The 23,153-nt window shown below is 35.7% G+C and overlaps 2 pseudogenes; both read left to right on the forward strand.

Moving 5' to 3' along the window:
• The first annotated feature begins 442 nt into the window (after window positions 1-442).
• On the forward strand, window positions 443-1,050 carry LOC113616193 (peptidyl-prolyl cis-trans isomerase A pseudogene; annotated as a pseudogene).
• Window positions 1,051-17,249: 16,199 nt separating this feature from the next.
• Window positions 17,250-18,083, forward strand: LOC113616194 (transcription factor 7-like 1 pseudogene; annotated as a pseudogene).
• The last annotated feature ends 5,070 nt before the right edge of the window (window positions 18,084-23,153 follow it).

The raw sequence follows: 23,153 nt of genomic DNA on the forward strand, positions 1-23,153 counted from the left end.
AAACTTGTAGGTGAGGCAGGTTCTGCAGGTCAGGAGGCTGTGGAAGAATTTTAAAAGTATCCACTAAGTGTTGTACAGGAAAAGAGTAATGGGAAGAGAAGATTTACAATGCCGATGAGACTGGCTTGTTTTAAAAGGACATTGGCAAAGAACCTATACAACACAAATGACACTTCAGTCGGTGAAAATGTCACCAGAGACCCGTAGGAACCTAATCCTGTATTTTTCCTAAGAGCATCGTTCATAATTTGCTAATTCAGTGTTTATGGTGACTTTGTAGAACATAACTATTGTGAATAATGAGAATCAGGTATATATATTTATATATAATCTTACAAATCAATAAGGAAAAGACAACAAAGACCTCTACAGAAAAATGAACAAAAGATTTGAACAGTTCCTTCAAAACAGAGTAATTCCACATGTCCAAAGATCATTTGAAATGGTACTCAACTCAGGAAAATATAAATTAAAACCACAGTACCAGAGGCCTTGCAGACGCCGCCGCCCTGAGCCTCCCGCGCTGCACACCTTGGTCAACTCCATCGTGTTCTTCGACATCGCCATCCAGGGAGAGTCCTTGGGCTGCATCTCCTTCGAGCTGTTTGCAGACAAAGTTCTAAAGACAGCAGAAAGCTTTCGCGCTCTGAGCACTGGGAAGAAAGGATTTGGTTACAAAGGTGCCTGCTTTCACAGAATAATTCTGGGATTTATGTGCCAGGGTGGTGACTTCACACGCCATAATGGCACTGGTGGCAAGTCCATCTATGGGGAGAAATTTCATGACGAGAATTTCATCCTGAAGCATATGGGTCCTGGCATCTTGTCCACAGCAAATGCTGGCCCCAACGCAAACGGTTCCCAGTTTTTCATCTGCACTGCCAAGACTGAGTGGTTGGATGGCAAGCATGTGGTCTTTGGCAAGGTGAAAGAGGGCAAGAATATTGTGGAAGCCATGTGCTTTGGGTTCAGGAATGGCAAGACCAGCAAGAAGATCACCATTGCTGACTGTGGACAAATCTTATAAATCTGAATTGTGTTTTATCTTAACCACCAGACATTCCTTCTGTAGCTCAGGGGAACACCCCTTCACCCCCATCTGCTCGAAATATCCTACAATTTTTGTGTTCTTACTGCAGTTCTTTCAGTTCCATATTTTCCTTATCCCCCTCCAAGTTTAGCTGGATTGCAAAGTTGTTTATGATTATGAAATAAAAACTAAAAAACAACAACAAAAAACCCGACAGTACAAGATCATTACCCACATTCCAGACTGGCAAATTTTTACAGTCTGATAATATCCAGTGGTGAAAAACATATAATTCTAATACTCTATCAGTGGACGTGTGCAATTAATATAACCACTTTGGAAAACAGTTAGGAATTATTTAATAAAATTGAAGACACACGTACTCCGTAGCCCAGCAATTCCACTCTTGAGTAAATACCATAGAAAAGTGCTTGTATATATGCATCAGTTTTCTTAATAAGTATGGAAAATGTTAGAGCTCAGAGCAGCCTCCAGAGAATGGTAATGTGCTCTAGTCTAGAAGTAACTGAGATCTTTTTACCAGATTTGCTCTATTTTTAAAAGCATAACAATTTTCATTTTCTTAGCTTAAGATTCCATTTAAAATATTTTAAGTGTATTAGCATATTAAAATGTACAGAAAGCTAAAGACGCATTCCCCTGCTGTTGTTATGTTAATGGACATGTCATTTCTCATTTTAAGTTTTATTGTCCTTACCTATTAAATAGCGATGAGCCAATTCCATTAGCTAGAAATGTATTAGCAAATAACAGAATACCTGAAGAACAGTGGTTCAAATAGGAGTTATCTTCTCTCACAATAACAGAAATCCAAAAATGAGCAGACATTGTTTGAATTAAATTGTCTTTGAATTAAAAGACTTAGTCCTTTGAATTAAAGGACTAAGGCTTTTTGTGTTTCACCATCATTACTGTAGGGGAGTAAAACTTGCCACCCCAAAATGTCTCTTTGGCATGCGGATTATTTGGAGCTGAAAACAATCAAGGCCCAAAAGACTCAGGAAGAACCTTTGACTTTCCCCCTAAGTGCCTAAAAGAATGTAGATAGAGGACCTGTTCCAGGAAGGGAGCTATCCCTAAAGATAACTACAATTACGAACTAGGTGTGTGGACAGGGACGGATTTAGCTAAGTCTGTTGGTTAAAATTCTGTGGCCCAATGTCTCTGCCTGGCCAGCAAACATTTATTTACCAAACATTTGCTTTTCCATCTCCATGTCAGTTGCCTTTCTCCCCCGTGAAATCCCAAACCACTAACTACATCAACATCCTCTTTTGTTTTTAGCTGAGGATAAGGTGAGGGTTTCAGCCATTTTGGTGAGTTACTCAGTGTTCCTGGGTCTCTTCCATGCATACATATTATTAAACTTTGTTTGATTTCCTCCTGCTAATCTGTCTCATGTCAATTTAGACTAGCCAGAAGAACCTAGAAGGGTAGAGGAAAATTTCTTCCTCCCCAACATTACCATGTGGCTGTACGATGGCTCCTGTACTTCCAGGCATCACATCTGTGTGTTATAGGCAAAGAGGGTAAAGGAATGAGGCTAAACACATGTTATCTGTCCTTCTTTTCATCAGTAATCAAAATGATTTCTCAGAACACTACTTAGATTTTTCTTTCTTTCATCTTTTTGGCAAGAACTATGCCACAAAGTCAGTCTTGGTTGCAGGGGAGACTGGAAAACAAGAATTCATCTTTCCAGCCTCTGGAGTAGAAGAATGTAAAAGAGAAATGCTTGAGGAATGAACACTGTATGAGCCAATACAATGCCAGGTACACTCACCTTACCTACCCCAAAGGGTTGTTATGAGGATCAATTGTGCTGTCAGATTTGAAGACCTTTAGAATTTACAAAGTACTAAACACATGTAAGGAATTATTATGTTCATCTTTTGGAACGAAGTATTATTTGGTACGTTAGTGAACACACATTATGATTCAATGATTAATTACTGAGAAAAAGATCTTCTATGCAAATATTATACTAGATGATTTAAATCTATCTATTTTTATCTATTTTGAACATCAGCTAGCAACTGCTAGCTTGGGACTTTGCTCAGGATAGGATATCTCTACTTAATGAACCAATGTAAAAAATTCCTTTCTTTTCTGGGAGAGGAATCTGGAAAGCTTGTCATATTATTTGTCTCTGACTAAAGATTCTACTGCGGATGGATGGAAGGCAAAGAGAAAATATTCCCTATAGAAATAGGCAAAGGAAAACTGATACTGATTTTTAAGATAAATTCAGAGCAAATCTCACAGGCTCTGGGTATATCTAGGTCACTGGAAGAAAAAAAAAAGACTGTAGCACTTTGCTGACAGATAAGAGAAATATAGTTATTTCTTATACATGGTTATTAAATGGATTCAGAAATTTTTATTATTATACCAAGATTATTTCAACCAAGTAGGAACTACATACATATATGAACAGAATGCAAGAAAATAATTTTGACAATACTATGCATTTAGATCGGTTTTGAATAAGGAACTTGTGGTTAAATTAACTTTAAAATCCCAAATAAAATGACTTCCAAATTCCAATCATTTCAAAGTGGCAGCTACTTCACACATGATTATGTGGTCCAAACAGAATACAGTGAATTCGTCAGTGGTTATTTCTCTCTCATCCAACTCCAAAATCCTTCAAGGTACCACAGGGCCATTCTAGGCGTTTTCAGAATTACTAGCCTTAAGTATTGACTGAAGTGGTAATTTAGCAATCTCAACAAATGAATCCAATGGACTAGAAAGAAGAATACCTTCATTAGTTAGGAGTAAATAATAAAGTTAGCAATAACATCTTTACCTACTTAATCAGTCAACAAAGATATATTAAGCACCTAATACGTGGCAAGCTCTACACTAGGCACTAGGGATACAATGGTGAAAGAAAAGACATATCTGCCATGTCTTTTTATGCTACATACAGTGGAGGGTAAAAGACAAATTTTAAACGTACACTCAAATGATATCGTTCTTAAGTGCTTAACACAATTCCTAGCATATAGTACTCATTCAATAAATGTGTACTACTACTATTGATGATATAAAAACAAACAAATGAATAGTGCTATGAAAGCATAAAGTAGGAGGACTAAATCTATTCTGGAGAGGTCAGAAAATGCTAGATCTGATATTTAAAGCAAGTTCTGAAGGGTGAGTAGGTATTAACTCAGCAAAAAGAAGGCATAAACCTTATTCGTTTCTAAAATGAACACTATATGCAGATTGCTCTATTCTCTGATCCCTAAAAATTTCTTACAGTTACACGCTGATAACTTTGCTCAAGTCAATATCCCCTATTAAATGCTTTCCCTCCACTTTTTCACCAGTTCTGATCTCATTTCTTTTTCAAAGCCTAAATCTGTGAAATTACTCTGCAAAATTATGCCTTATTCCAAAAGTGATATTTGGTCTTAATCATTAGTTATCTAGGAGCTAAGATATTTGGAATGTATCAATAGATGTGGTACTTTATTAAATAAGTCTTAAGTGTGTACAACTGGACTGTAAAAAGAAAGCCAGAAAAGGACAGAAATAAATATTTGGAGAAACACTGGTGAAGAATTTTCCAAAATTAGTGACAGCAAACCAGAGACGCAAGAACCTCAGAGAATAAAAACACACACACAAACCTCGAACAAATATAAGCGTACCATACTCAAAAACAAGGACAACTTCCTATTTCAGCTTCAACATGTAGAGAGCTTAGAAATCATCATTGCCATACATACAAGAAAAAAACTGAACAAACTGAAAACCAGTGACTTTCCTTGGAACCATTAGAGAATAAAAGTTGTAGGGCAAACCACTGTCCCAAAATCTGGAGAGAAAGAAGAAGAGTTGAGATCAATTTACTTGGATTAGATGCCAGTAGAGTCATAAAGTGATAAGAACACTTAAACCATAACTTTGAGAAATTACTGGAAGCAGTGTGTAGACTAGTTTGAAAGCGAGGAATCCTTAGGGACTGCAGTCTTAGGGAGGCGTCCACACTTGTGAGTTTTACCTCCAGGGATCCCACCAAGTTCTCATGTTAAAAAGCCAAGAAAAATTCTTTCATTTCTATAACAAGGGTGGGGGAAGTAACCAAGACCCAACTCTATGTTGTTTACAAGAAACTCACTCTAAAGGCAGAGGTTAAAAGTAAATATATGGAAAAAATATACCATGCAAACATTAAGCAAAAGGAAGACGAAGTAGCTATATTAATTTTAAATGATGCTGACTTTGGAACAATAAAAATTATCAGGGATAAATAGGATCATAATCATAAAAATGTCAACTCTCCAGGGAAATAAAAAAGACGTGTGTGTAACTTAACAACAGAGCATTAAAATTTGGGAGACAAAAACTGTTAGAACTGCAAGGAGAAATAGAGAAATCAACTATTATATTTCAACAACTGTCTTTCAGTAAGAATATAGTTAACCTGAACAGCACTAGCAATCAAACTGATCTAATTGACTTTTATAGAATACTCTATCCAGCAACTACAGAATACGTGTTCTTCCCAAGCTCACACAGAACATCTGCCGAGACAGACCACATCCTGGGCCATAAAACATACCTTACCAAATTTAGCCTGCTGTATAGCACAGGGAACTCTTCTCAATACTCTGTAATGGCCTATATGGGAAAAGAATCTAAAAAGAGTGGATATATGTATATGTATGACAGATTCACTTTGCTGTACCCCTGAAACTAACACAACATTTAAAATCAACTATACTCCAATAAAAATTTTAAAAAACCTTACTTTATCAAATTTAATAGGAATTATGCAAATTATGTTCTCAGAGAGCAGTAGAATTAAACTAGAAATCAATAACAGAAAAATACTTGGAAAAGTCCCAAATATTTGGAAGTTAACCAACACACTACTAAATGACATATGGGCCACAGAAAAAGTCTCGAGAAATTTTAAAATATTTTGAACTAAATTAATATGAAAATACAACCTATCAAAATTTGTGAGATACAGGGAAAGCAGTGCTTACAAGGATGTTCATAGTCTTCAATGCATATATTAGAGAAAAACAAAGATCTACAATCTATAACTTATGCTTACATCATAGAAAGCTAAAGAGAGAAGAGCAATTTAAACCTAAAGCAAGTATAAGAAAGGAAATAATAAAAATTAGAATAGAAGTAAATGAAACTGGAGATAGCAAAATAACAGAGAAAATCAAATAAATCAAAGCTAGTTCTCTGAAAAGTTCAGTAAAATTGATAAACATCTTCCATGCTCACCAAGAAGAAAGAAAGAAGATGCCAAACACCGATATCAGAAATTAAAAGGGGTACAGCAGAGATTGGCACAACGTTGTAAATCAACTCTACTTCAATTAAAAAAGTTAAAAAAAATTAAATAACCCCAAAACAATAAATAAATAAATAAAATTGATGCAAAGAGAGAAAGTTAAAAAAAGAAAAAAGGGGCCATAGCTATTGATCCCAATGAACATACATAGAACTTTCAATTATGATGATGGGGAGTCTGTCTTGGTTTTAATTATACAACGCTTTGGACACGTGAAAGGTTGGAGAGAAACAAAGAAAGATGAAGGTAACGGTTCTGTTTTATAGTAGTACTAATCAACTGGAATAATGAGTACAAAAATCCATTGAAAATAGAGATAATAATAAAGTACCAAAGAATATTTATTAAGAAAAGTTCAGGAAAAGTATTAAGTAAAATGCAAAAATTTACACTGAAAACAATTAACTCATTTAACAAACATCTACTGAGTACTTACTATATGTCTGACACCATTAGAATTTCTTGGGTTATAGCAGAGAATAAAACACTCAAATATCTCTGCCCCCATGGACTTTACATTACATTGAAGAAGAGAGGTAATAAGCTGTCAACATATATAATAAGAAAATTGTATATTAGAATTTGATGACTGCTATGGAAAATTGAAATATGGAGAAAGATAAAAGAGTAGGGATATGGCTACAAGTTTAATACAACACAGGGTGGTCAGAGTCAGCCTCGTTGTGAGGTTGAGAGTTTAGCAAAAAAATAGAAGGAGGTCTTGAGGCATAAAGTAATACAGATATCTGGGGGATAATGTTTCATGGCAGAGGAAACATGGCACAGGCATTCTAGGAAAATCAAGTTCAATGTGGCTGAAGAAGAGTGAGAGAAATAAAAGGTTAGGTCATATAGGCAACAGGGGATCAGATCAAATAGGTCTTTGTAAGACCTTGTGGAATTTTTTACTTTACTTTGATTGAAAAGAAAAGCCATTAAAGAATTTTGGGGAAGAAGATTAATACAATATAGTTTTGTTTTTGTTTTTGTTTTTTCGGTACGCGGGCCTCTCACTGTTGTGGCCTCTCCCGCTGCGGAGCACAGGCTCCGGACGCGCAGGCTCAGCGGCCATGGCTCACGGGCCCAGCCGCTCCGCGGCATGTGGGATCCTCCCGGACCGGGGCACGAACCCGTGTCTCCTGCATCGGTAGGCAGACTCCCAACCACTGCGCCACCAGGGAAGCCCTATAATATAGTTTTAAAGGGATTATTCTGGCTACTGTGTTGATCACAGACTATACAGAGGCAAGGGTAAGATGCAGAGAGTCCTGTTAGGAGGCAATTTCCAAGATTTTGGCCTGAGCAACTAGAAGGATGGAGTTGCTAACAGCTGAGACGGAGTAAGCTCTGGGTGAAGCAGGTTCATAAGGGAAATACTAGGAGTTCAATTTGCAATGTGCTGAATTAAAGAAGCTTATTAGATATCCAAGTGGAGACGTAAACAGTTGATATACTATTATAGTTTAGAGTTGGAGAAAGTAGACTGAGGGATGTAAATTTGGGAGTTGGTATCGTAGAGCTATGCTTCTACATGAGATAATCAAGGAAGAGAGAGGAGAGATGAGGACCAAGGCCTCAATATATTCAAAATTTAGAAGACAGAGAGACGAGGAAGAACTAACAAAAGAGACTTAGAAAGAATGACCAATAAGGTAGAAGTAAAGCCAAGAGAGTGAAATGGAATGCCTAAGGATTGAATCCAGGAGTGTATGCATATTTAACTCTCTTTATGAGAAGATTTACTGTTGTAAAAATGTTCATTTTCCCCCCAAATGCATTACAGTTTTAAGGCAAGTAAACAGGGAGAGACTAAAAATCCCAGCATTATATTTTCCCCCAGCTTTTGATTTTGAAAAAATTTTTAAATACTCCAATGAATACCTGTATAACTTAATCTAGACTCACCAATCATTACATCATACCATACTTTCTCTTTTTGCTGACCCATTTGAAAATAAATTACATAGATCTTGACATTTGACCCCTAAATACTTCAGCCTGTAATTCCTAATAATGAGAATACTTTCTTACATACAGTAAGAAAGTTACTATAAATTCAACATCATCTAATATCCGGTTTAGATTTGTATTTCCTCAATTATCTTCGGAATTTTCATTTATAGGTATTTAATTTTCAATCCAAGGTCAAATCTAGGGTCATATTTTGTCTTTGATTATTATGTCTCTTTAGCTTCTTAATCTAGACTAGTGTTCCTGACTTTATTTCTCCTATGATAGTGATAATTTTGAAGAACCCAGGTCTATTGCCCTTTAGAATGTCTCATGTTCTCAATTGTCTGTTTCTACATTAGTAGATTCAGGTTAAACATTTTGACAAGGACTTTATATGATTTCCTATATTTCTTATATCACATCAGGAGACATATAATGTCAAATGTCCCATATTGGTGGTAATAATTTTGAATACTGGATTAGAAGAGTGACTGCCAATTCTCTCCATTTTAATAGTATCTTTGTTTCTTTGTAATTAATAAGTAATCTTTGGGGTAATATTCAAGGCTATGTGAATACCTCATTGCTCAATAAGCTTTCATGCAATTGGAATCTTCTGAATATACTTGATTGAATCAAATATTACATTGGGAATTGCACAGTGGCAATTAAAAAATTCTATCATCATTTCTTACGTAATTATTAGTTGGCATTGGTACAAAGGAGATTTCCCTCTTGTCCTTCTCTCCCTTTTTTTAAGGTATCATGATAGACTCATGTTTTCTTTTAATCCATATATTATAATCCATTGTAATAATTATTCTTTATTGAAGTCAGTAGAATATAATCAATTGTTAGAGCTCATGCAAAAAAGAGGTAAAACTGAGATAAATTCCAAAGAGATGAATAATAAAGCCATTATTAACACCACTGAAAGATCAAACTTTTATTTAGCATGAGATAAAAACACCTAACAGATATATAAGAAGACAAAATATGTGGCTCAGATTCTTTGGAGAAAATTTTACATTTGAGGAAAAACTAATATATATATAAATGCAATGTATACTGCAGAGACAAAAATTTCTTCTAGAGAAATAAACATAAGATTTTGAGATTAAATTAATTTGCAAAATAATACACAAACACACACAATGATCTTGTTATTATACATAGAATGAACAACAAAATTTCTATGTACTGAAGTGAGAATAAATTACATTCATGTGTGTATATATTTGCACAGCTGTGCACTGATTTGTTTGAACATGGAGAAGGATATCCCAGGATATGTACCAGGCTATTAACATTGAGTAGTACCCTTGGGTGAATATAGTGGGTTGTAGTAATGGGAAAGTTTTGACCAGAAGCAGAATAATGGAGGAACGTCATTACTTATCTGTATTTATTTTTGCAGTTTCTCTAGCAACAATGACCATATATTCCTATTGAAATAACAGTGTTAAATAAGAAAATATATCTTAAAAGACGAAAAATATTAGATTATCACTTTTTCACTTTTTGTGATCTTACAAAAGGTATTTAACTTTTCCTCTTCAGGTGTCCTTGTATGTAAGCAAAAGAAAAAATTTATTACTAATAAAAAGAACAATAGCAGCCTCCATTTATTTATTACTTATGAGGACTCAGCTACTATGTTTCATGCAGTTATATGGATTGTCTAATTTTATTTACTGCACAATAATAATAATAGAAACTACTATTACTATATTAAAGGGTTGTTGAAAAGATAAATGCTCACATATATGTGTTTTTTAAATTTAATTTTATTTATTTTTGTATACAGCAAGTACTTATTAGTTATCCATTTTATACATATTAGTGTATACATGTCAATCCCAATCTCCCAATTCATCACCCCCCACATATATGTGTTTTAATCATGTAAGCTGATAATCAGTATATAAGTTGAGGGGTTGTAAGTATCATGAAAGTACTTTACAGCATAACAATACATGATAATAGGTTGTATGCTTATGTAAGGACTACATATTTACTGCATAAGAAGATAATGTTAGAAACCATCCTACTAACTTGTTGCCTTTACCTTTTGCTACAAAATTCCTTTTATTCTGCCATAATGAAGGATCACTAGTGAGTTTAGGTTTTATGAGTAGGCATTATAGTGCACACTAAGTACGTTATCTGAGAACCTATAGCATGGTTGAGACATAAAACACAGTTATATAAGAAAGGAATTGTCTGGGTGGAGAAGAGGGAATCAGTGCCAGAAGTATATCTGCTGTCACATTTGTTCTGCATGACCAAATATAGCATAAACTGAATACGATTCATTGAAATGTGAATTGTTTCCAATACTACAAAGCTTCAAACACATTGATGATATTATAATTATCTACCTAGAAAAATCTAAAGGATCATTAGGAAAACTGATAAGTTACAAAGTAGTTCAGAAAAGTATATAGACAGAAAACAGGTATACAAACATTTAACAGAATCTCTATATACTAGTAATAATCTTTCATAAAAGGCAACAGAATTAAGAAGCCATTTACAATAGAAAGAAAAAGCAAAATGCTGAGAAATAGGTTTATCATGAATGGTTAAAACCTATGTAAATTTAGGTGGAAAAACAATCATTTTCCTGGAAAGGATGAATCTAGGTGAGACTGGGGTAAATTCTACATAATTAGTTTGATATTTAATTAATTTATATTAATATATAAGTTAAAATTCCAATGAGGCTTTATTGGTTATTTGAAAAAAGTTGTTTGATAAAATATTACCTGCATGAATATGGATAAGGTTAATCAAGATAAACAAAACAAAAAGAATGAAAATCTCTGATATATCAGGCAGGAAATCGTATGGCAAAACTGCAGTGAATAAAAAGAGGCACATCTGGCTCGAAATTCAGAGAGAGAGAGAGAGAGAGAGAGAGATCACTGAGAGAACATGAATGCATAAAATATTACTGAATGAAATTCACCAGGCAGGTTAGCACTGATTATGGAAGAAGTATAGTATGAAAGATATGTACCTGTGGGGATTGAGGATTATTTTTTTTATAAGTTTGCATATTTTTGTGAGAAAAGATTACACTTGTTATTTATAATATCAACATAAACACACATGTATGTAAGCATATATGATGTATTTGTGTATGCGTGTGTGTTAACCTTAGAGCAGACACTGAATGTAAGACTTTAAAGCAGTCATTTAACCCCCACAAGCCACACTTGTGCCTTCTGTAAAAATCCAGTAATTGCTCTTGAAATTAAATAAGAAAAAAATTAAGTTTTACTTAATGGTTACATATCAAGCAGGGGCTTAGTAACTACATTTAGGTGTTATATAATATATATCACTTAGAAAATCCAAGCAAACGACTAAAAGATGAGGTCTACTGGATGAATACTTCAGTAAGAAAGGCAGAGAGCAGAAAAAAATTAATGGCATCCCAAAGGCACAAGTATGCACGTCTGAGAAGGAGAGGAGGAACTACGGAGACATAGAGAATGATCACGTTTCTGGTAAAAATTCAGCTCCAAATGCCAGGCTTACCTCTTTGGGTTTCTGTTGGTTCGAGAACTGGTCCCCTTACATGGAGGGCAAGGAGAGAGGGAAGGAAGAGGTAGGCCGCCCCAGATTGGTAGGCGGCAATTTACTGAGTAAGGGAATTTACATACAAGGCTTGTCTCCCAGGGCTGCATCCCCACTTGCTTGAATCTTAAAAGTTCATATAGAGGACTTAACGGGGTTCAGTCATATATTCAGTCCAGATGGTCTCAGCAACACCTCGCTCTCTCGAGGCTGTGTCCTTGGAACAGCTCCCACTGTGGGAACACTGGGCAGAACGTATCTTCCAAGGGCGGGGAGGGGAGAGGAACCTCTGATTGCTCTGAACCAGCTCACGGGTCAAGCAGCAGTCACATCCTTCTCCAGGAGCTCCCCCAAGTTTCCTTCTTCCAGATCTTGTTTCTATAATATCTCCCTGCTTTGTTAGATGATTTTTTTGTTGGTTTGTTTTGTTCAATTTTGGTTTCATTTGGTAATATTAGCGGTGCTCTTTGAGAAGAGTGGCACAGATTTCCTAGTCTGCAATTATTCCAAAGGAATGTCCATACATAGAGTTTCAGATAGATTATGCTCACTTCATTTTCACAACAAAGCTATATTCTCGAAACGTACTAATTCCCTATTAAACACTTTATAATGACTGTATACAGCACAAAATGAACCAAATATTTTGATGCTTTCATTGTACAGCAAACCAACAAATAAAAAATTCTTTTGGCTGTGTAAATAGGTATAATGTCTATGTACAAATAAACGTGACTGGGTTTTTTTGAGCATGGAGTAGGTTGTGGAAGGGTATGTATGAGAACGCTTGCCATAAGAACATTGGGGTGCAAACTGCAATCAGAAGGGTAATGAGGGACATCAATAATTTCTCTGAACCTAGTTTTCTACTGTGTCTCTAGCAATAATAACCAGATATCTTGAAAATAAATAAGTGTAAGAGAAAAAGACATGTTTAATAAACATCTTAGGAGAATTACTTTTTTCCAGCATCACTGAGATTTAATTACAAGTAAAAATTTATATCTTTAAGGTGTTCAAAGTGATGCTTTGATATATGTATATATTACGAAATGACTGCCACAAACAACCTAATTAACATATCACCTCACATAATTACCATTTTTTTCTGTGAGAACAATTAAAATCTACTCTCTTAGCAAATTTCAAGTTTACAATATAGTGTTAAGTATAGTCACCATGCTGTACATTATATCTTCAGAATTTATTCATCCTGCACAACTGGAACTTTGTGTATTGGTAATTCCCTGGTGGTCTAGTGGTTAAGACTCTGTGCTTCTACTGCAGGGGGCATGGGTTCCATCCCTGGTCCTGGTCAGGAAACTGAGACACTGTATGCCGCGTGGTGCAGCCAAAAAAAAAAACCAAAAACAAAAACACGAAAAGACGTTCAACATCATTAGCCATGAGGGAAATGCAAATTAAGACTGCAATAAGATATCATTACATACTATTGGAACAGCTAAATTAAAAAACAGTGATGATACCAAATGTTAGCAAGGATGCAGAGAAACTGGATCTCTCATATATTGCTGAGGAGAATATAAAATTGTACACCTGCTCTGGAAAAGTTTGGTAGATAATTTTAAAACTAAATATACACTTACCACATGACTCTTCAATCTTCCTCCTCAATATTTATCCCACAGAAATAAAAATTTGTCTACAAAAACTGTTGTACATGAATGTTCATAGCAGCTCCATTTATAATAATCAAAAAGTGGAAATAACACAAATGTCCTTCAATGAGTGAATGGTTAAACAAACTGTGGTACATATATACCATGGAGTGTTACTCAGCATTACAAATTAATGAACTATTAATACTCACACAAGTTAGATGGAGCTTAAGGTTATTACACTGGGTAAAAAAAAATAGAACCTCAAAATATTACATATTTATGATTTCATTTACATAACATTATCTAAATGAAAATAACGTAGAGATGGAAAACAGATTCCCAGGGTCTAGACATGGAGGTGGATGAGGAGTGTGTGACTGTAAAGGGGTATATGATAGAGTTCCTTTGTGGTGATGGAACAATTATGTATCCTTACTGTGGTAGTGGTTATACAAATCCATATATGTGATAGCATTTCATAGAACTTACAGACGCACACATACACAGAGAGAGAGAGAGAGAGAGAGAGAGAGAAATGAGTGCATGCAATAACTAATGAAATCTGAATAAAGTCTATAATCTAATTGATAGTATTCTACTAAAGTCAATTTCCTGATTTTGATAATGTACTATGGTTACGCTACCATAGTACCTACCATATGGTAGTATGCTACCATAAAGGGAAGCTGAATGAAGGATACAGGAATTCTTTGTACTATTTTCACAATCCATTATGAATGTAAAATTACTTCAACATACAAAGTTAAATAAAAGTGAATAATAATGAAAATAATTAGAACAATAATGATAATTTGTGTTAGTATTAATTGATGGATAATCTCATATGATCCTCACAGCAATCCTATGATTTAGAAAATATTATTAATTCTACATCACAGGATTGCCATGAGGTGTCAATGAGGAAGTCTTTTGGAAAATTAAAAGCAGCATAGAATTATAAGCCATTATATTATCACAACACATCTCAAATTTTTGTATACATCCCCTATAACAGTACACAGCCATGCACACACACTTATATAGACACATTTACAAATCAAAATGGCCAATTTCACATATCAGAAAGGAGAAAACCCTGTCTTGGAAAGATCTTGCATTTCCTTTAATTTAGTCATCCTAGAATAAAAGGCTGTCATGAATTTGTCAGATTAACACTTGTTAAGTGGAGCACAGAGTGTTGGATCACAGCAGAATTTGAAATAGAGAAGTTTATTACTCACAGGTCCTGGAGGAATTACCGGGCACCCCTTGAGGGGTCACATAGGGAGGTCAAGGCAGAGTGCAGCCAGAGGGAGAGACAGGATCTAGGGCACATGCCTTTATTAGGGTCCATGGGTGGAGTGCTTTGGGGTTTCCAGGTTACAGTGGGATTGATCAATTCAAGTCAAAAGAGTGGAGTTTTGGTAAGCCCCATGGGTGTCTTATCTAAAGGGCACGTAAGAGGGGAGACTGTTGATCACAAGGACGCTTGGGGAAGTTGTATCAGGAACTTATATTTACTTATAACTTTGCCAGCTGCTATGTAGGGCATGTGCTTGCATGAAGGACTAGTGTCTGTGTAAGGCCCCCTCAGGCCATCTGGTTGAACAAAATGGATGCCAAGGCAGCAATGTCATGGAGTAGCTTAGCTAAATTTTCAACAAAAGCACAAAGTGACACTTTCATAAATATGGAAAGCCAATATTTAGATTAATATCTAAATTTAAAATATTTCATGAAATCCTTAAATAAAGAGGGTATAGCAGGCATTTGAAACACCAGATCCTCAATGATATTGTAATGCTACAATCATGAAAACCTTGTACTATTGGCTCAATTAATGACAAAGATCAATATACTTAACTGAGAGTTGAATTGCTCTTGCATAAAGTAGGTATTTAACAGAAGTAAACATCCACAGATATATTGTCAATTTATAACATAGCCAAACTCAGTCCATGTGTGTTAAAATTTAGATTCTAAAAAAATAAAATTAAAAAAAGGCATCATTATTTACAATTGCTAAGACATGAAAGCAACCTAAGTGTTCACAGATAGATGAATGGATAAAGAAAATGTGGTACATATCTACAATGAAATATTATGCAGCCATAAAAAAGAAGGAAACCTTGCCATCTGTGACAACATGGATGGATCTTGAGGGCATTGTGCTAAGTGAAATAAATCAGACAGAAATAATCTCACTTATATGTGGAAGCTAAAAATAAATAAATAAAACCAAATTCATGGAAAAAGAGATCAGATTTGTGGTTACCTGAGGCAGAGGATGGGATTGGGAGAATTGGATGAAGGTGGTAAAAAGTCATACACTTACAGTTATAAAATAAGTATTGGGGATCTAATATAAAACATGATGACTATATTTAACATTGCTGTGTAGTATATTTGACAACTGCTAAGAGAGCAAATAATAAAAGTTCTCACAAGGAAAAATCATTTTTTTATGACCATATGAGGTGATGAGTGTTAACCAAACCTCTTGTGGTAATCATTTTGCAGTATATGTGTGTCAAGTCATTATGTTGTACGTCTTGAAATTATACACTGCTCTTTGTTAATTATATCTCAGTAAAACTGGAAAAATAAAATAATTTTCAACACCCCCCCCCCACAAAATAAAAGGCATTACTTACTTTCACCCAGATGGAGGTTCATGGTGAGTTATTTAATGAAAAAGATGGATTATGTAAGATTAATTCTACTTGGTAAAAATGCTATTTTGTTTCAAGGTCTCCAGTGGGTCACCGGATCAAGACGTAGCCTTAGTCAAACTCTATAACCTCCCTTGGAAAATTACTCCAAACTGATTACCTGAAAGCTCAGGTAACAGCCCAGCTAATGGACAGGTGTTGAAGTCAGTGAGAAAAACACACATGATCCCATGTTTTCAGAAGCTACCAAGGCCAAACTTTATGGATTGGCTTTGAAGAGACAGAGAAACATAAATGCTGTTATCATCACAATATTTGATTCTATACAACGACTTGCATGAATACATGCGATTTTGGAGTATTATATATATTTCTAAATGTGGCAAATGTTGAATAAAATGAACTAGGCAATTAATATTGATTAAAGAAGAAGTATGAAATGAAGGGTAATGGAGAAGGTATAACTTTTGTTTTTTTATGTTCCTTTGCCTGGTGTCACTAGCAATGGTGAAAAATAATTTGCAATGTTATTAAGAAAATTATTATGAAAAATAATAAAATAATTGATACCATAGATCAGTTATTTGATATGCTGTTGCAAATAAGAAAAAAATGATAATAATGATAATCATTAACACTTGATGCTTACTTACATTTTCTGGCAGAGAGCTTAGTGCTTATATGTAGATTATCACCCTTGACCCTCACAACAATCTTACTCTATAAAAATATTATGAATTGTATATCACAGAATTTTCATGAGAATTCAGTGAGGCAACATATGTAAAGACCCTTTTGGAATCTGAAAAGTAGTAACAGAAACATAAACGGTTTTATTTATACTATCACAAAATTAAATTTCATTAAAAATACACATTTAATAATCACATTTGAGGGAGTTCCCTGGTGATCCCTGGTTAGGACTCTGCGCTTTCACTGCCACTGGGAAACTAAGATCCCACAAGCAGCACGACGCCGCCAAAAAATGTTTTAAAAAATCATATTTGATTTGTTGTTTAGAATTCACTTTGCTATCTATGAGATATGAAGTTGAACTAGCCCGGGACAACTACGGTAAGAAAAAGAAGAGGAAGTGAGAAAAGCAGCTGTCCCAGACCCCCTCCCAGCAGCAAGTCCAGGAGGCAGAAGGTGCTCTGGCCTCCAAAAGGAAGAAGCCATGCGTCAGGTACCTGCCCCCAGAAGCCCTGTGACAGCCCTGCCTCCTCCCTCGGCAGCATGCTGGACTCCCCGGCCACCGCCTCAGCGGCCTTGGCCTCCCCGGCTGCCGCGGCTGCCACCCACTCGGAGCAAGCCCAGCCCCTCTCCCTCACCACCAAGCCAGAGACCCGGGCCCAGCTGGCTCTCCACTCAGCTGCCTTCCTGTCAGCGAAGGCTGCCGCCACCTCCTCTGGCCAGATGCGCAGCCAGCCCCCCTTCCTGTCCCGGCCCCTCCCCCTGGGGTCCGTGCCCACAGCTCTGCTGACGTCCCCCACTTCCTTCCCAGCCACGCTCCATGCCCACCAGGCCCTCCCCGTGCTCCAGGCCCAGCCTCTTTCCTTGGTCACCAAGCCTGCCCACTAAGCTGCCCCCTGACCTATGCAGGCTGTCACGTGACTCATCGAGTAGTAATGATGCAGCAGAAGAAGAAGAAGAAAAAAAAAGGAACTTTATTGGTCAATATTTGACCACTTCAGACTGTTCTGCAAAGTGACTGGTAACAGCAGTACTTTACGTTTTGTAGATGTAACCAGTAGCTGATCTTAAGGCTTTTTAAAAAAACAAAACAAAACAAAACAAAAACCTTTAAAAAACAAGAACTGAAAAGTAGTGTGTTATTCTTCCTATATGTGCAGCGGTGGATGGACCTGGGAAGAAGGCACCTCTGTCTCTACCTCCTGGACTCTCTGCCCTCCTCCCTCTTCCCATCACCCCACCCCCACCCCCCGCGTCCCGGCTTCCGCCACCCAGCCTGCATGTTGGCCGTTGCTGCCATTTCTAGCCCGTAGCCTCTTCATCTACATCGCATTCCTGGACATTCCCTTTTACTTGGCCCACGTTTCTCTCCTTTGCTCAGCTCCGTGGGTTCTTGCCTTCACCTTCGTCCTCTGCCCAGTGTAAGGCTGTCACCGTGTGAGAAGACACCTCGGCCTCGTTTGTCTCCACCAGCGTCCCCTTTCCCTCAGTGGCCCTAATGCCCCAGCCTCCAGCTTTTGTTGGGGGGAAGAGGTCCTCTGCAATGGTTCTTCCCCGCATTTAAAGGGACTCAAGGTGCCTGCAACTTCCTCAGCGAAGTAGCCTGTGCTCCACCTGCTTACCAGTCGAGATGTCCCCTCACAGCCCCGGAGTGTCAGACAGGACCTGGCTCTGAGGTCTGGCTCCTGTCACCTGGGTCGGTCCGTGCTAACACAATCTGCCAAAGCTCTAAAGACCCTCCTCCCTCCCCCATCACCTCACACACTTCTTCTGTATTTCCTTTCCTTTTTATGGGGGTTTTGGGAACAATTCAAACTCCCAGTTTATTTTCACAAAAGAAAATAAAATTGCCATTGCAAGAAAAAAATGTTTTTTTAAATCTTGTGTGATTTGTTTAGAATTCACTTTGCTATCTATGAGATATGAAGTTGAAGTAGGTTGTTAGTCATATAGTCCCTAAAATAAAAGCTCTGCTTATCTTGTTTCATGTGATTATTCATGAAACATTCTGATTATGATGATGTAGTGTGTAGTTTGGTTTTAATATCCCAATGCCCCAAACAAATGAATATTATTAATCACCTTAAAAAATGAAGAAAATCCACTGAAAAATTTTAAAAATCAGTAATATAGTTTGGTGAGAGAAGCAGTATTTAAGGAAGTAAATACAACCAGTGGCTTCCCTATGTATCAGCAATAAATCTTTTAAAAATAACAATTCATAAAAGAATCTATCCACAGCAGAAAGAAAATATTAAAAGATGTCAATGAATAAATTTAAGCATACAAAATATCCTGGTTGTATATAAATACTGTCCTCTTGTGTGTGTGTGCGTGTGTGTGTGTGTGTGTGTGTGTGTGTGTGTTCCCACATGCAATAGATCCTGGATGGAAAAACAACCTACTGAAAATAGCTAATCAAATTATAATTTGAAAGTGATTTTGTTTTTTAGGCAGTGGACATAGTATTATTACAGTCTAAGCAAATGTGAATACCAATAAGAAACCAAATAATGCCAATGAATAATATTTAATACATTAAACTGTACTATAAAGATATAATCATTAAAACAACCATTAGATCAATAGCTCAAATGGATATGGGGAAATTCAGCACTTGCAACTCAATTCTCACCATTAAATGGATACATTACACACATTTTTAAAGGTTGTATTTGAAAATATCTCCCAAATAAAAATCTACTAACAAGTACATCCTTAATGATTTGTTGAATGAGGAAAACAATTAGCAGATGAGTGTGTAAGTTATGACTTCCTTTCTGTGAAATAAAAAAAGTTTTAAAAATGTCTCTCTGTTTACATATTAATGGTGAGCATATATAATTTTATGGGAGGAAAATGATGACGAGAAATTCTTGCATGCTATTAGTAATTGTTAAGGTTAGGCTTCCACTGTTTGATAATTAAATGGAAGTATCAGGGTATATTCTCCATTGCAACTCAATCCATTCATTATTTATCAAATGTGTAATGTGAAAATCATAAAATAATATAATGATAGAGAAGTTAATTCCAACACTTTAGCATTTTACTTACTTTAAAATACATATTATACATTATTTCCAAATACCAGAGTTAGTTTTCTTAAGTTATATGAAACACTAGTTACCCATACCAATTGTGATACCTTTAAATTTTTTCTATTAAAAAAAGCTATCAGGGGCTTCCCTGGTGGCGCAGTGGTTGAGAGTCCGCCTGCCGATGCAGGGGACGCGGGTTCGTGCCCCGGTCCGGGAAGATCCCACATGCCGCGGAGCGGCTGGGCCCGTGAGCCATGGCCGCTGAGCCTGCGCGTCCGGAGCCTGTGCTCCGCAACGGGAGAGGCCACAACAGTAAGAGGCCCGTGTACCGCAAAAAAAAAAAAGCTATCAGCAACCAAGTTAATTGGTTTCTTGACCCACTAGGTGGGACATTGAAATAGAACAATTTGGTAATTGTGGGTTATTAAGATAGAAAAATAATGGAGGAAATGTTTAAGAGTAATCCTGTATCTTTAACAGCAAAACAACAAAATAGCAATATATTTGAACGTTTGTTAATATATAGTTTTGATGCTAAAAACTTAGTTTTGTACTTAAAGTTTTATACTTACTTAGAACTTACCAACATATAAGTAACTTGAGTAAATCTATTAACTAGCTAATATTAAGTCCCATTATTAAGTTGACATCTCAGTGTTGTTTGGTTTTCAGGTGGCTGTCAGTGCAACCCTGGGTGAGTTGGCACCAAAGTCTCTACAAACTTGTTTTGTGAGGACCTGGATCCCAAAATACAGAAGAGCATCAAATGTCTAAGAGGCTCATATTAGGCATAATCCCAAAATAAGTACCACCTGAATTGTTTGAGAGACGAACCTAAGGCACATGTTTTTGGGATGATGTGTGTAGAGGATTATTTTAATTGTGATTCATGAAGAGAGCTATTACCATTCACTTAGGAAAACCAAGAAATTCATGTTGAAAAAAATTGAGAACTTATAGTTTGCTCTGGAAGGAGGCAGGCAGACAGCAATTGTATAATAACCAATAGCTTTACCAATTATCAAAGTTAATCCATCAGTAAGGGAAAAACAAAACAAAATGAAGAGATAATCTAAAATTCTAAAGGATAAACTTATCAGGTATTTTCAAGGACACTTAGGATGAAAAACATTTTTTTCACAGAAAGATTTAAAAAAGAAGTTTCAAAAATGATAAACATATGGAAAAAAGGTTCAATATTGTAAAGTTGTTAATATTTCATGAATTAACTTATAGTCATTTTAGAATTAAAAGTCCTAATATAGCCTAACGTAATTTTTGTAAGTTTAATTAAGTGAGGTAATGGTAATCTCCAAAAATAAATTGGTGGTATATGACACAGAAGCAATGGATAAATAGAATAGGAAAAGCAATTGAATAATGGTTACTCTACTATAAAGCTATAATAATTTAGACAGTTTGCTGCTGGGTCAGTCATTGGTCATTGCAACTTATTTGAGAGGTAGCTGTAGCACAAAGTCAATATCTGTCAGAAAACCACACATAAATCCTCAATTTAAAACATATGCCTGAATTCAACCCACATGGGTTAAAATTTAAATTTCATAATTTTCAAACATTTCAGACATTAATTCATGAAGCAATCTGACTTAGACATCTGTGATGTACTTAGTTTTTATAGTGTGATGAAACATGAAAAAATAAATTTATACAATATTTCCCATTGTTAAAAAAAACTCTCAAATATCTTAGAGTTTGTGTGTATGTGTGTGTATGCATGTATATATTAGGATTTCTTTTGAGCATACAGAAAGGTATCGAGGAAATACACTAAACAATTTGCATTGCTTATAAAAGGACTGGAGAAATATATAGGGTGTGATGGGAGATCATTGCACTTTCTTTATGTCTTTACATTATTTACTATTTCAAAATGAGCAAATATTTCTCTTTAATTAAGATACAATCTAAAAAGGAAACGCAATGTGGTTAAAAATGAAAGGAAACTTTGCTTAATTCTTCTATAACTGACAAGCAGTACACTTTGTGCTTTTAAGTGGATTACCTTGTTCAGTCTTTACACACATACAAAAATATAGTATAGTTGTTAGTTCTACATTATAGACTGCTCAGAGTGACTAAAGAGATTGGTACATGAGAAAATTATCACTGAAAGAGCTTACAATGTTCAGGTCCATCCTTAAAAATTAAATATAAATAAATATAAAATAGATAAAAACATTTTCACTGCTGACTTTTGAAATGTTATTTAGAATCTATGAATTTTTACTAAAGTTAATCACATTATCAACTTACAATTTTGGAAAGTAACTTACAGTCATCCTCAATTTGCAAAAAAAAAGGCAATAAAAAATCTTGTTTTTCTGTGTATATTTAAATACATACAGGCATATGTATTTTTAAGAGAACAATCAGGAAATATACCACGTTGTTAATACTTCTTACTATAGGAGATATGAGGCAGAGAAGGTTGGTGTGGGTGAGAAGGATTGCTAATTTTTATTATATATCCTTAGCTAGTTCCATTTGAAATAGTGAAAAGGAGCTATTTTGTTATTTAAAATAGTCAATAGAGATAAAAATGAAAGGTTCTACAGGCAAATCAATTCACAAGAAAATTTTAAAAGTCACTTACCTTCTAGAAACTATAAGTTTTCTCTTCTGTAAACCAAAGATATTAACCATACTTAATATTAAATTTGGACAAAAGTAACAGCACTGATGATGATTATTAAGATTTACAGACTACTTACACGGCAGGCTGACTGCTTGGTGTGTATTTGTGGATAATCTCACTTGAACCTTGTAAAAGTTCTATGATACAGATGATATTATTAATTCTGATGATTCAGTTCCTCTTGGAAATTGAGAAGAGATAGAAACAAGCTATTAAATTATCACATTTGCTTCAAAGCCAAAATACACATATAATTATGTTCCCTTGATATCCTCTTTAGAAGCCAATTATCTATATATCAGGATGTGATTATCCAGACTAATCCTTCGTATTAGCTATGCTTAATCACCCCTATTCCATTAATTGTCATTTTATGCCTCAAGGTCTCAGATGAAACTGGAGTTCAAGAAACTTGAAACTCAGTTCAAGGAACTGCCACAGGTAAACACTGTGTATTGGCTGCCATGTGACTCTGAACTGACCACGTGAAGACCAGAATTTCGGAATAGAGATGAAGATCCCAGGTCTAAAGAACATGGGGTAAGGAG

Source organism: Aethalodelphis obliquidens, unplaced genomic scaffold (genome assembly GCF_003676395.1).
Source record: "Aethalodelphis obliquidens isolate GAN/ISIS:26980383/991018 unplaced genomic scaffold, ASM367639v1 scaffold132, whole genome shotgun sequence".
NCBI lineage: Eukaryota > Metazoa > Chordata > Mammalia > Artiodactyla > Delphinidae > Aethalodelphis > Aethalodelphis obliquidens.